This window comes from Nuphar pumila, chromosome 4 (assembly GCF_984573655.1).
Source record: "Nuphar pumila chromosome 4, dmNupPumi1.hap1.1, whole genome shotgun sequence".
In the NCBI taxonomy this organism is placed as follows: domain Eukaryota; kingdom Viridiplantae; phylum Streptophyta; class Magnoliopsida; order Nymphaeales; family Nymphaeaceae; genus Nuphar; species Nuphar pumila.
The window spans coordinates 35,123,320-35,137,512 of record NC_143252.1 but is presented as its reverse complement, the minus strand read 5'-3'; positions in this window follow the sequence as shown (position 1 = coordinate 35,137,512).

The following is a 14,193-nucleotide window of genomic DNA, read 5'->3' as shown; positions in this document are numbered from 1 at the left end:
AATGTCAACCATGTCTTCACGGCCTAGGTGGGAAAACAGGGGCTTATTGCCTAGACCCATAAGCCTGGGTAGTCTGCCTTGCACCCAACCTGCCTAGGCGGTAGCACTTTTGATAACTAAGACTAGTACCAAGACTCCAATGTATTTCATATAGGATTAGTTGAACTATGCTTGGTCAGATGTTGGTGGCACAAATCAAAATATGAAACCTGTAGCTATTAAGAATATGAAAATTGTAAATAGTTCACCTATTCTTATAATATGTACTCTTTTTGTTGGAGTCAGTTTTGCATGCTCATCATGTTAATGTAATTGCAATGCATCTTCTTTTGCAAGTTCATCATTGGAGTGTCTCAATTTGCAATGTCTTCGTTGATGTGTTTTAGGATCTAAAGATAGGAAATATCTTGTGTTTTAGGCATAGATAACAAGGTCTATGTGACTCTTGTCTCTCTTTTTGAATGTTTTTCACACGTGCACGTGCGCGCACACACACACACATGTGTGTGTGTGTGTGTGTGTTTGGGGGTGTTGTGTAACTTTATATATATATATATACATACATTATACAATATAGATATGCTTTATGTTCAATGCTATGCAATTTTATAAATTTTATACTGAATTACACACTATGTCACATGGGTGCGGGTGCGGGTGCGGGGATTCGGCACTTCCAAAAAACCCGGGTGCGGTAGGGGCAAAAATGTAAATATATATATACATATACATATATATATATATATATCATGTATAGTGTATATGTATGAATGTATGGTAGATGTTAAGGTCCATGTGTAATGCCCGTAAAAAAAAAGTCAGACATGTGCCTACACATGTCAGACACGTGTCGGGGGGGTTTGGTCTGCTGTGTCGGGCCCGGATCCGGGTTCGAACCGGACCCGGGTTCTCGAAGCCTCGAGAACCTGCGTCTTTTAAAAGACGTAGGTGTCTCGGGCGAGGGGCAAAAACCCTCGCCCGTTCTCTCTCCTCTCGCTCCTCCCTGCGGCCACTGAGCGTCGGCGACTCGCCGCCGGCCACCTATTCGCCTCCTCTCTCAGTCCGGTAGACCCCCCGACGACGCAAGCACCCCCCCTCTCCGTCCCCTGTGTCGCAGGACGTCGGCGATCGAAGCCGACGGCAGCCTCCAAGCTCCGGTGATCCCCCACCTTCGCCGCATGTGTCCCTCGTTGTTGCCGACCTCCGAGCCTCTTCGCCTCCCCCTCTCTGAGTTCGGCAGTCCTCCCGGCGGCCACCTGCGACATCAACGGCGACCTCCTGACTGGCGATCGGCTGCGCCAGAACCCCGACGCCGGGAAAGTCGTCGCCCCTTCCACTCAGCCTCTCTCCCTGTTACATCGGCGGTCTCGTTTCTTCCGACCACTTGACATTTACAGCTGCCGGCAACAGCATCGTCGTTGTCCCCTCTCTGCTATGGTTGTCGTGGTTCCTGATGATCGCCGCCGTCAGCGAGCAACCCCGACAGCCCCGTTGCTGCGGCCTTTCGAGGTGAAAAACCCTCCCCTCCTTTTCTTCTCGTTTGTGAGGTTGGTCGACAGGGGGCTGAGCAACCCAAAAAAATTTCCAAAAAAAAAGGGACAAAAATCACCCTGGGTGCGGTCAACGCACCCAGGGTCGGGTTGACCGCACCCGCACCGCGTCGACGCGGGTGCGGCACCCTGCTAGCCGAATCCCTGTGACATAGATTACACATATGCTTAATTCATCACTGCAATCATATCTTTCTTATTAAATGTAACTATTTATTGTAATGTTTATGCTTTTCTTGATATTTTGTTTTTTTGGTCCCACCTAGGTCCCGACTAGTCCTTTTTGGGGTCGTCAGCCTAGGTGCCAACTAAGGATACAAAAGAATATATGGTCGGATAAGAAGATCTTATGCATCAGGACGAAGAAGAATAACATAATAGTAAAGATAGAAAAGGTAGCCTATGTGTGGTTATAACTGTTTCCCATAAGAGTAAGGTTAATCCAATTGATTCTGACCGAACCTGTTTGATCTCTGCGTATCTCTATTAGCCCACGGTCAAGTTAATGTCTAATTGTGACACATCCATTCATGGCATCTTCATTTAAGGTACTCCCTAATCCAAGAGGTGTAAGTTCTGTCTCCAAGTTTAGTAGAGGCCAAGTGTTAAATGTTGTTTGATGTGGTGTCTTCCATAGGTGAAACAATTTAGAAGCTCAATTCTTTAAAGTGATTATATGAACTAGTATATTCTAAAACTATTTATTGATATGTTTGGCGGTCCACCTTCCTTGATGTCTTTTCTCATATCATCTCCATTTCATATAGTGAAATTAAAGTCAAATCAGGTAAAATTGTTTAATTGTTATATTGTAACTATAAAACGTCATACAATGCTTTTGTGAAGATATTATATTATATGGACTATATCTCCATGAATTTCCATATGACCAAGTTATTTAATCAAGATTGCATATTCTTACACAACACACTAAATTGGTGTGGCTGATATGAAGGGACATGTTCTTTCAGAATTTGCTTTTTGCTTTATTAAGTGGAATGTGTCCCAAACAAAAAAATGAAAAAGCTGTCAAAATATGGGTCTTGTTGATTTTTTTCCAGTTAATTGCCTTTTTGAGTTAACCAAACTTGCATTCTTCCTATTACCCTATAGTTAGGCTTGGTTATTTAGGTGATCTGCAGGGTGCACAAATGTAGGTGTATGTATGTCTCGGAGAAAGCACTTCCACTGGGAGGGAGGCAGACCCGGGAGAGGTTGGGGGGCGGGGAGGGGGGTCTGGTTTGCTGGGTGTATGCTTTTTGCTGGAAGCTGGAAAGCAGTGGGCATGCTTTTTGAATGTGTATTTCAATGGTGAGAAAATGGCCATTTCCATGTGAAAATGGTTTAGAAGAATGAGCTCTTAGGATGATTCACTTCAAGTAGCTGTCTTTGTTTTTCTCTCTTTCATAGTCTTCTAATTTTAAATATGATTTTAATTGCCTTTTTTATATAGCAAAGTGGACTGCTTCTCCTCCTTTATTTTTGTAAATCCCAATGTTTTACATAAAATGACATTCTTTCTCTAATCCTCTCCCTTTATTCTCAGTAAAAGTGGATTAAGGATAAAATATGCTTCGGATCTTCTTTTGAACTAATGCTTCCATTTTTACTTTTCTTGCACTTGGTCCAATTCCAATGTTATATGGTGTTTTCTCTAGTGAACAGTATACACTCAACCTGGTATCTAAGAAATATCGTGGTTGGTGAAATTTAGGAAGGTAACCCTTGTAACTTGAAGGATCTCACAGGGTTTAGTTACTTGCTGATTGGTTGAATTGCAGAGCCATCTTGATGGCACAACATTGATCAGTACACCCTTTTGTCATTTTTCTATTCATCCTCTTTTTAAAGCGAAGCTGACGTGCAACCTGTTTTTTTTTCCCAAATTCTTACATAGGCAATCACTTTTCAGTGAATCCATTTTTGTTATGGGGTTTTACCTATTTAAATGAGGCAACAGGTCTTGATGGGGTGAGTGTTCCATACTTCTAAGGTGTAGAGTTTTAATAAGGAACAACATTGGTGCTCAACTTTTATATTTGTGTGAAATATTAAAAACTAGGCTGTGCTTTTGTGCCCTTTTGGGACAGTACTTTTGGAACTTTGGAATGATACTTTTATGCATGATCAAAAGGAAAATATTGATATCTTCCTGACTGACGTAATCAGTGCTATTGCTTTATTTCAATCATTCATCCATTAGCAGAAAATTCCAAGTTTTTCCATGCGAGAAAGCATCATGGGGCAGCTAACCGTTGGGTGGTGTAATGGCAAGGAAGTAGTGTCCACTGCTTTTAGTTGTTTAATCTTCTCATCTGACCAATTGGCAATTGTGGTACGGCTTGAAGCTAATGGAAACTTTTCTTGATTCATTGGCTGGCCAACTAATGGCAGTAGTTTTCCTTAAAAAAATAATGTAAATGGTAAGACGAGAGAATCAGAAAAGGAAAGTTGGATATTATTCTGCAGTAGCAAAGGTTGGGATCTACACACTCGAAAAAAAAGGTTGGGATCTTATTTTATATGGAAAGAAAAAAAATTAAATGCCCATTTGGTAAGTTCGCTTTGGCTTTGTTTTTCAGTAAATCACAGGAACTCTCCTAACTTTTAGGCATTTTCTGAAGAAAAAATCATTCTTCTGCCCCTCTAAAACCATGTAACTCCATAATTTACCCTTCTCAGTTTGCATTATCTCGTGTTTTGATTTCCCGAACTAGCAAGGACACATCTCTCAAATTCTTGAGGAAAAATACCTATTGATCATAGTTTTGTAAATATACTCAAGATTCTTATGTTTTTAACAATGAGATCACTTCCATGTAGTCAGATTTTCCAAAAAACCATATTTAACATACAGATTTTAGAGAGAACAAGGGTCAGATCATTTAGCGGGTGGACCATCCCTCTTTATATATATATATATATATATATATATATATATATATATATATATATATATATATATATATATATATATATATAGGGTTTATATTAGGTACAATGTTTGTACCAACAATTTAGTTTGAATCTCATGATCCGAGTTGTTTTGACACAATCCAACCTCATAGATGTGTTCAATATACTTGATTTAATAGGAATTTATGTTTTTTTATGAAAAATGTTTTTTATGAGTTTGGAAAAATTGATGCCTTCATAGCCATTGATTTTTGGATCGCTGGAAAAAACTTGTGTACAGGTCGGATTCTGATGATTCAGACACCCATTATTATTAAACAAAACCTGTAGATCATGTCCATGGTGTTAGATATGAGAAAAAAAATTAAATAAGGGGCTTCCACTCCATTTGCTAGGTCATTTGCACTTACAAATGACTAGCAAATCTTAACCCATATATATATATATATATATATATATATATATATATATATATATATATATATATATATATATATAGATAGATAGATAGAGAGAGAGAGAGAGAGATGTGCAACCCTTAGGTGTGCAGCTAGAGAGAGAGAGATGTGCAAGGTGTGCAGCTACCTGTGCAACCATATTGGCCGTCCATCACAGGCATGATGGACGGCAAAAAAAACAGTTTGCTTTTTTGGTTTTAGCGCTGTCAGAAATCTATCACTAAAGGCCCCATTAGTGACAGGTTTTTTGCCATTGCTAAAGGTCTCAGTTTTCGTTGAAACCTTTAGTGGTGGTCAAAAACCACAGCTAAAAGTTAGCGCTGGCCGCCCATCAAGGCCCGCAATGGACGGCCAGCATAATCCCTCTAGTAGCTGCACACTTGAAGGGTTGTGCAAGTATCACTTTTTCTATATATAAGCAGTTGGTGCCTGTCACTTTTTCTGCCTACTGCTTGCAAACGAGTGTTACAGGTTGATCTGCTAGGAAACGACACTTGGATTATGCTTTTTGATAAAAACATGGCTTAAGCCATAAATATTTATGAAAATCTTAAACTATTGATTTTTAAACTTTATAAAAACGTACCTGTGTATTTGTGTGTTGGAATCGGACAATCCAGGAGTTGATTAGTATAAAATCAAGCATGCAGAACACATCTGTATGGTTGGATATTAAAAAAAATGGAAAAAAACCCTTCAAAAGCATGGTGGGCTTGCTGTTGGATAGAAAATTTATAGGCAGCTATGTATATGCCTCTCTAAGTGTTTCCCCTTGGCTCCCTACCATGTTTTATGACGAGTAATCCCCTTTTCTTTTTTCTCTCCAAGGATTCCCTTGCTGCCCATCCCCACTTCTGTGTTCAGCAAATGTAGTGGACGGCTCAATTGAACAAAGAAAGTATAGATGAAGGTAGGGGTGTCAACGGGTCAGTTTTACTTGGACCTGATTTGGACCAAACCCTATAGGATCCGGGTATGGTGACAAATAAGAAGGCTCGCCCGAAGGTCTGATTAATACATGGACCTGGACTTGGACCTGGGTATAGTTCATGAAATTTTATATCAGACACGTGCCCGACCCAAGTTTCGATTAAGACCCACAAATTTTCAATGTAAAAATGGTAAAAAAAGCACTTTGACCAAAAGGCAACCCAATCATGTATTAGAGGCATATAACTCTGTCATTTTGCGTAAGCTAAAAATGATAAAAATGAATCTTCAACTGACGAGATGCATAAGCTATAACTCTATCATTTTGCATCAATACACAACCCAATAATGTACCAAAAGTGTTTGTGTACACCATAAAACTATCTCGATGAGAAGGTAAATTCAAAATAGATACAGTCGTGAGCTTTGTTTTAAGAATTTAGGAACTCTTCTCGCATTTGTCTGTCTATTTGAACTTGATTCCCTTGCGCAGGAGCTTTGTTATAGGTAAGGCAATTTTGAAAAAAAATTAGATGAATCGCCAATAATATCCTGCTAGTCCAACAAAACTTCTGATGTCATTGACATTTTTTGGTTGTTTCCAATCTAGTATAGCTTTCACTTTAATAGGGTCTACGAACACTCCATCCTTGAAGATCACGTGTCCCAAGAACATGACTTTCTCGAGCCAAAACTCGCACTTGAGAACTTAACGAACAACTGGTGCTCCTTAAGAACTCTCAATACGATCTGTAAATGCTTTCAATGTTGTTTCAAATTCTCAGAGTAAATCAAGATATCATCGATGAATACGATCACAAATATATCTATGTACGGTCGAAACGCTCAGTTCATAAGATCTATGAAAGCTACTGGTGCATTAATGAGTTTGAAAGACATCACTACAAAGTCATAATACCCGTACCTCATTCGAAAGGCAGTCTTCAAAATATCTTCATCCTTAATTATGAGTTGATGGTACCCAGATCTAAGGTCAATCTTCAAAAATACCTTAGCCCTCTTTAATTAATCGAACAAACCTTAAATGCGCAGTAATGGATACTTGTTCTTGATGGTAGTCTGATTTAGCATCTTGTAGTCAATGCACAATCTCATTGATTCATCTTTCTTCTTTACAAATAATACTAGTGCACTCTAGGGAGATACACATAGTTGAATAAAGCCTCACTCCATTAACTCTTGTAATTGTTTCTTCAACTCTTCGAGCTCAGCTGGTGCTATACGGTATAGTGCCTTAGAAATTGGTGTAGTTTTAGGCAATAACCCGATATTGAACTCTATGTCTCAATGCGAAAAAAACTCCAAATAACTCCTTTAAAAACACATTTGAAAATTCTCGTATAATGTCTAGTTCTTCTATCGACACATTCTTTGGTTCCACTATAGTGATACTGACTATAAAGGTATTGCACCCTTTATGTAGGTACTTTCACGCCTTCAACGAAGAAATCACTTCGCCCTTCAATGCGGGTCTAGAGGGTTTAAACTATACTTTCAAAATTTTGAGTTGAGATAGAACAACATTTTGTTTTCGATAAAAAACTTGAACAACCAATCAATGCCCAATATGACATCAAAGCCGGTTATATCTAGTAGGATAACATCAACAAACAGATTTTGTCATTCTATCAATACTTCTATGTTCAACACATAAGTTACGCACAAGAAACGTTCACTAGTCAGAGTATGTACTTCCAACAGATAGTTCAAAAGTTCAACAAACACATGTAATTGTTTTATAAATTCTATAGAAATGAATGAATGAGAGGCGCCACAATTAAATAAGGTAAGAGTCGCTTGTCCAACAACTAGCAGGGTACCTTGCACCAATTTGCCCTTGGTCAGCTGCTCCATGGTAGTGATATAAATGCGTCCTGCCACTACTTTATGTTTGTCTGGCTTCTATTGTTGCTGCTGCGATGCTCCAGGACCCTTTTCCACTCATCGTAGTTATTCTTGCGGCACTCCTTACCATAATGACCCATTTTTTCATAATACAGGCATCCGCTGGTCTTGCGAGGACAAGGCTGCCCTGGGTGATGATCGTGTCTACAATTTTGGCAAGATTATGATGATTTATGTTGTTGAGGCCTCATGCCTCCTTGTGGTCTTTGATTCTTCACTGATAGAGTGAACTTCTTTCCACTAAAGTTCCTTTGGAAAGGCTTTCTTTTGGGCCATATCTTCTGGCCATCTAACAGTTTCACGTTCCAATTAAGTTGGGCCTTTTGGGACTTTGTCCAGTCATTGTCCAGAGGAGTAGCCACCTTGATGGCCTCATCCAAAGTTTTTGGTTTGTGCATGTAGACCTTGGTCCTCAAAGCTTTCTTTAGCACACGTGTGAACTTCATCGCACGTTCCTCTTCTGTGGTGTATACATTGGGGCAGTAGCACTTGAAGCCCCAAAACTTGGTGATGTGATCCGCCAATGTCGCTTTGCCTTGTAAGTTCCAAAAATTCTTGCATCTTTCAGCTTTTCTCGTATTTTGAAAAATAAGTTACATAAAATACTTTCATGAATTGTTCTCATAATACCAGTCCACTTAGAAATTTGACCTCAAGGGTCGTAGCCCACCATCTTTCTGCATTCTCCTTAAGCTGGTATGTTCCAAAGTCCACCTTGCTATCTTCGAGGACTCGTAATATCTGAAAGATTCTTTCTATCTCCCATATCCAATTTTTTGCTGCTTCGGGGTTAGACTTTCCTGTGAAAGAAGGAGGATTCATGTTCATGAATCTCTTATACGAAACTCCACCAATCCCTATTGGCACTGGTGTTGCGCGATCGTGAACAATCTGTTGGAGGATGTCCCTCATCGTAAGCATTGTTTCAGCTTGTTGCCCCATAACCCCTGCAAGATTGTTAAGGGTATCCATGATGTTGTTGCATCATCCTTGCTACACTATCTAAACAATCATATAAGAAAGCATTTTTAGGAGTTAAGAAAATTTGTTCATGGTATTACAATGTACTATAAAGATGTCATTTTTGCTATAATAAGACAATTATAATATCAGAAGTATGCAAATATAAGTCACATGTTCATATTAGTCACATCGCTAACATTCACTTCATAGCAAAATAGGATTACAAAAACTGAGCAATGCTGGTAAAACCTTAAACTTAGAAGCCCAAAAACTAGGGGTTCTATCATTTAACTCCTAACAAAATTGGATGTGCCACTACATTCTAGTTACGTCCAGTGTAATGCCTAGGATACACGATCGGGTTCATTGTATGCCTTCACTTAGGTAAAGGATGATGTGATGGTGATGCTGATGTATACTTCGGCGAATCTAGATGTGTAACATATGCAGTTGAGGAGTAAACATGGGATGCCAATGTGTAGACCGACGAATCTGGTCTTGCTTCCATAACCATCTCTAAAGGATTAGGATCTTCAACTACCAATGGAGCTGGAATGTGATTGACTCGAGAAACTACATCCTTGAGGCTTGTTGTATTCATTTGCCATATGTTATGGGCAATTTTCAAATGACATTTGTCTATAATATTCCCCAATATGCCACAAGAGAGACATTCACCAAGTTCCCGTAGATAAATCTGTCCTGCGTGGTCCTAGTGACACCTTCTATAGGCTTGTGCTTCCTACAGAAGCATCTAAATGCTATATGTTATATTATGAATCACCTGGTTCAGATGCTTAGCGCCATATGTTAGGTCCTTAAGCGCACCTAGCGTCATGTTGCATCTATCTTCCCAAGACATCTAAACACAAGCAAGTTTGTTAAGTTCATTACATGTAAACCACAACTATTTAACTCAGGATAAAGGCAAGAACTTAAAGTTAGTGATACTCACAGTGTGATATCGATGTCAGATGAGCCTTGAACCATTTTCTAACATGATCTAATACCAAGATGTAACACTTCTAAATTTCTAACTTATAATAATGTAAAATCTCACCCTATTTTTTTTTAAATGTCACACAACAAAAATAGTTTGGGTTTAAAAGTTGGACAACCCTGAGTAGGTTACATGGATGAAAAACTGAACTGGATTGGATCCATTTCTTATTAGAACATAAAACCAAATCCACCCCCACTCACATTACAAGAAAAATCATATCCATTCCAAAAATCATATCCTTTGTGCACAATTTAAACAACAAGTTTACATAATTAAATTCAAACATCTCAATCTAACTGAGATACACAAAAGTCCAAAGATCGACAAGACAAATAGAAATATAGTTCTTGGCCTCGCCACCACATCGTGCCATTGCACTGCTTCTCAAATATTATTTGCACCCCATAAAATGGGGTCAAACTCTTTTGAGCATATAAGATAAATCACAATCATATAAATAATGAACAATACCATAGCATCTATCATTGATATCACAGTAAGCTATCACAACCTCACAATTGAACAGATGCATAAGCAAGATGTAAGCATAAAAGAAAACAAATATTATAATATGAGATCAAACTAGCAATAAATATAACAATCATTGAAGTCAGATAATATCAATGCTAGCATAAGCTTTGTTTCTCTTGATTACACCTTCGGGTATGTGAAGGGTGACTTCATCGTATCTGCTGAGGACAGTATGGTGTTTATTATGCCATTTTATTTATTTTTTTGTAATACGTAACAAATCGGGTCCCTACCACAAGCGAACAGTCCGTGATCGAGAGATCTCCGCAAAGTAGATGATGTGTACCACTTTTAGATAACCCTGACCTCCCTAGCTTTGAGTGATAGGAGGTCCAAAAATGCAATTGCTTCGGTATGAGATGTAGGTGAAATTTACATGCAACATCGTCACTCGAGGTTGTACCATTTCACCCTCTCCAACATGGAGCATAGTGGGATGGGGCCTAGAGTATTTGACAGGCAATCTAGGTTCAAATCTCATGGGCATCACCGCCCCTGCGTAAGACAAACCTTGGTGACTTTCGGGGGTTCAGGGCTAAGCCCTTAGAGTTTTACGCCGACATTGACAGAGACTATAATTACAACATGCTGAGCCATCACAACTAGGTCTCTGCCCTTGAGGTTGTTTCTCTGAGTAAAAAAAAATCACTATAGTGAAGAACAATTTTAGGGTTAGTCAAGCCACTTGTTTAGGGACCTATCACAGTAGTTGTAAGATCTATAAAAAAAAACAATAATCTAAACAAAATTTTATGTGTTCAATATGAGAAAATTTCACTTCACCTGCCCAAATTGGTCTGTATGTGTTGGATTTATGAAAGTAACTAAGTTTTGGGTTTTCCTAGGTATTGTGATAATTATTGTTCAGATTGAAATAAATAAATAAATATAATAAAAATAAAAATAATAAGGAGGTTAATCAATTGGTCGCCTAGATAAAAATCATTATTTTGCTATACTATAAGTATTAACTAGGTGAGTTAAATAAACTATGGTTAGTGAAAAATACATAAATAAGTTAAGTAAGCTTAGGTTGGATCAGACCCAATTGGAGTTGGATCCAATTGGGAATCTAATATAGAAATTACCTAAGTAGGGATTTTCAAAATAATAGTTTAAGAAATATATATATATATATATATGAACTTAGTCAGCCTTAGTTGGAATGAAACCAACTAAACCAACCATTGGGTGGGGGGTGATTTTGGCTTGTCGAGCCTCCGTGGAAACCGTGTTAGGGGTGAGGCCCAAGGAGCCTCCTCACATGGGATCCCAAGGAAGGATCTCCACCTTTCCCAAAAAAAACAAAAGAGGTAAGCATGCGGTGATGTCTTTATGAAGCATACCATTTTTGTGAAAATCATCACATGCCTTGAGAAGAAGAGAGTCAACATGAGAAAACGACTTTTAAAGTGGAGGGCTAGACTCCACCACAACCCTCCATCTCCCCTCTTGTGTGCTTAACCACACATCTCATATAGCACTTAAAAGCCCTATAAATACCCCTCAAAAAGGTAAGTATAGTCATTATTGATTCTTTTTTTTTAAATCCTTGTCTCTCTCTCTCTCTCTCTGTGTGTCTCCTCTTACATCCACCAATTTTTTCTTAGAGGTTTTGTGTCTCTTCACCTTGTTTTCACATCGGTGTAGTGTGGGGTACCTTATAAGGACTCCATCCTACACGATTTTGTAGTGCAAGATCTTCTTTTGAGTCAAGTGAGTTCATAAGATCCACTTTCAAAAGGTAAGTTAATCTCATACTTGTGTAGTATTTTGAACATTCCTTGCTTCTTCTCTATCCATCCATACATACATGCATTCATGTAATGCATATGGGTGCAAACAAGGATTTTCATGAGAAAAACTTGTGTACACACTTGCTAATGTTCTTTTTTTTGTGATATTATTATTGTTTTATCATTCTTAATTCAAAACTATGGTCGAAAATGGTATTCATCAATTTTTAATGGTGCCTCATCATTTTGATCCATACAATGGTTACAAATATTGTTCATAATTTTTTTTTCATAGTCTCTTATCATTTTTTATCCATATCAATGGTTAGAAACATTGTTTATAAATTTTTAATGATGTCTTATCATTTTCGAAGCATATCAATCGTTAGAAACATTGTACATAAATTTTTAATGATGTCTAATAATTTTTGAAGCACATCAATGGTTAAAAACATTGTTCATAAATTTTTAATGATGTCTTATCATTTTTTAAGCACGTCAATGGTTAGAAACATTGTTCATAAATTTTTAATGGTGTCTTATCATTGTTGAAGCATATCAAAAGTTAGAACCATTGTTCATAAAATTTTAATGATGTCTTATCTTTTTTTAAGCATATCAATGGTGAGAAACATTATTCATAATTTTTTTATCATATTTAAAGCATATCAATGGTTAGAAACATTGATCATAAAATTTTAATGGTTCTTATCATTTTTGGACTACACCAATAATTAAAAATATTGTTTATAGATTTTTAAGGATGTCTCATCATTTTTTAATAAAACTAATGTTTAGAAACATTGTCCATAGATTTTTAATGGTGTCTTATCATTTTTTGAACCACACTCATGATTAAAAATATTGTTCATTGATTTTTAAGGATGTCTCATCATTTTTAAATAATACTAATGTTTAGAAACATTGTCCATAGATTTTTAATGGTGTCTTATCATTTTTAAACCATACTAATGATTAAAAATATTGTTCATAGATTTTTAAGGATGTCTTATCATTTTTTAATCATACTAATGTTTTGAAATATTTTCCATGGATTTTAATGGTGTCTTATTATTTTTTAATTTCATACATAGGCTTATTTGGACCAGCCTGGACCACCCTTGGTTTAGGTCTGGCCCAAACTAATGGGACCAGACCCAACCTGAACCTCGATCAGGATCAGGATCAGGTTTAGGTCAAGCCGGTAACCACCCAGCTCAGACCCGACCTAGGTGCTGTTGGGTTTGACCCCAGCAGGTCAAACCACTCTAGACCGACTAGTCAGTCCAGACCAGGTCTGATCGCTTGACGTGCCTATACCCGACGATTCAGACTAGGTCTAAACCTGATAAGGGTCAGACCATATCTGAACCTGATCTGGCCAGACTAGGTCTGAACCCAAATGTTATTAGACCTGGCCTGATCTGATCTACTTCTTAGTGGCCCTGGTACCCTCTCTGGGTAGTATTCATGTCATGTCATGTCATTGTTTGTACCCAATTCATTCACGTGCTCTGGCGCTTTTAACCCATATGAGCACCTTGCCGGTGAAGGCGAAAGTAATGATTTTTAAATGTAGATATAAGCATGTTGTGTGCAAGATGTGAAACTTTCTCTCGCACATCATGGGTTCACATTCGACCCAAGCTCATAGATGAGTAACCAACTATGAATTATAAAATTTATAATTATGACAGAACAATCCACACATGTAATCCATGATATTCACGAAGTTACTTTGACCTCATGCTTATGTTTGTGAAGTATACATCTGATAGCATAATACATTTAACATATGACATGCTTATGTTTGCATTTATCACATAATGTACATCATTGTATTTTCATCATGCTCCCATACTCTCTTGTTGTATCCTCCTTGATCGGTTACTTAAAGGAGATTCACAATGTTTTAAAAAAGTGGGGCATTTGTGATTGTGGACATGGGGGTATAATGCAAATTGTGGGGCATTTTTGAAAACTTGTCATTTTGCAAAGACAGTACAATCATTTTTCATTAATTTTATATATTGTAGCTTCTTAAGCTCATTAAGTGATCCATTTCTCGAGTGGATCCTTATCATAAAAGATAAAAAATAAAAAAACTTCCTAAGCGCATAAACTGCAGAAATTTACAATTGGTATGGCACCAACAAAAATCCTTATATTGGATCTTTTTT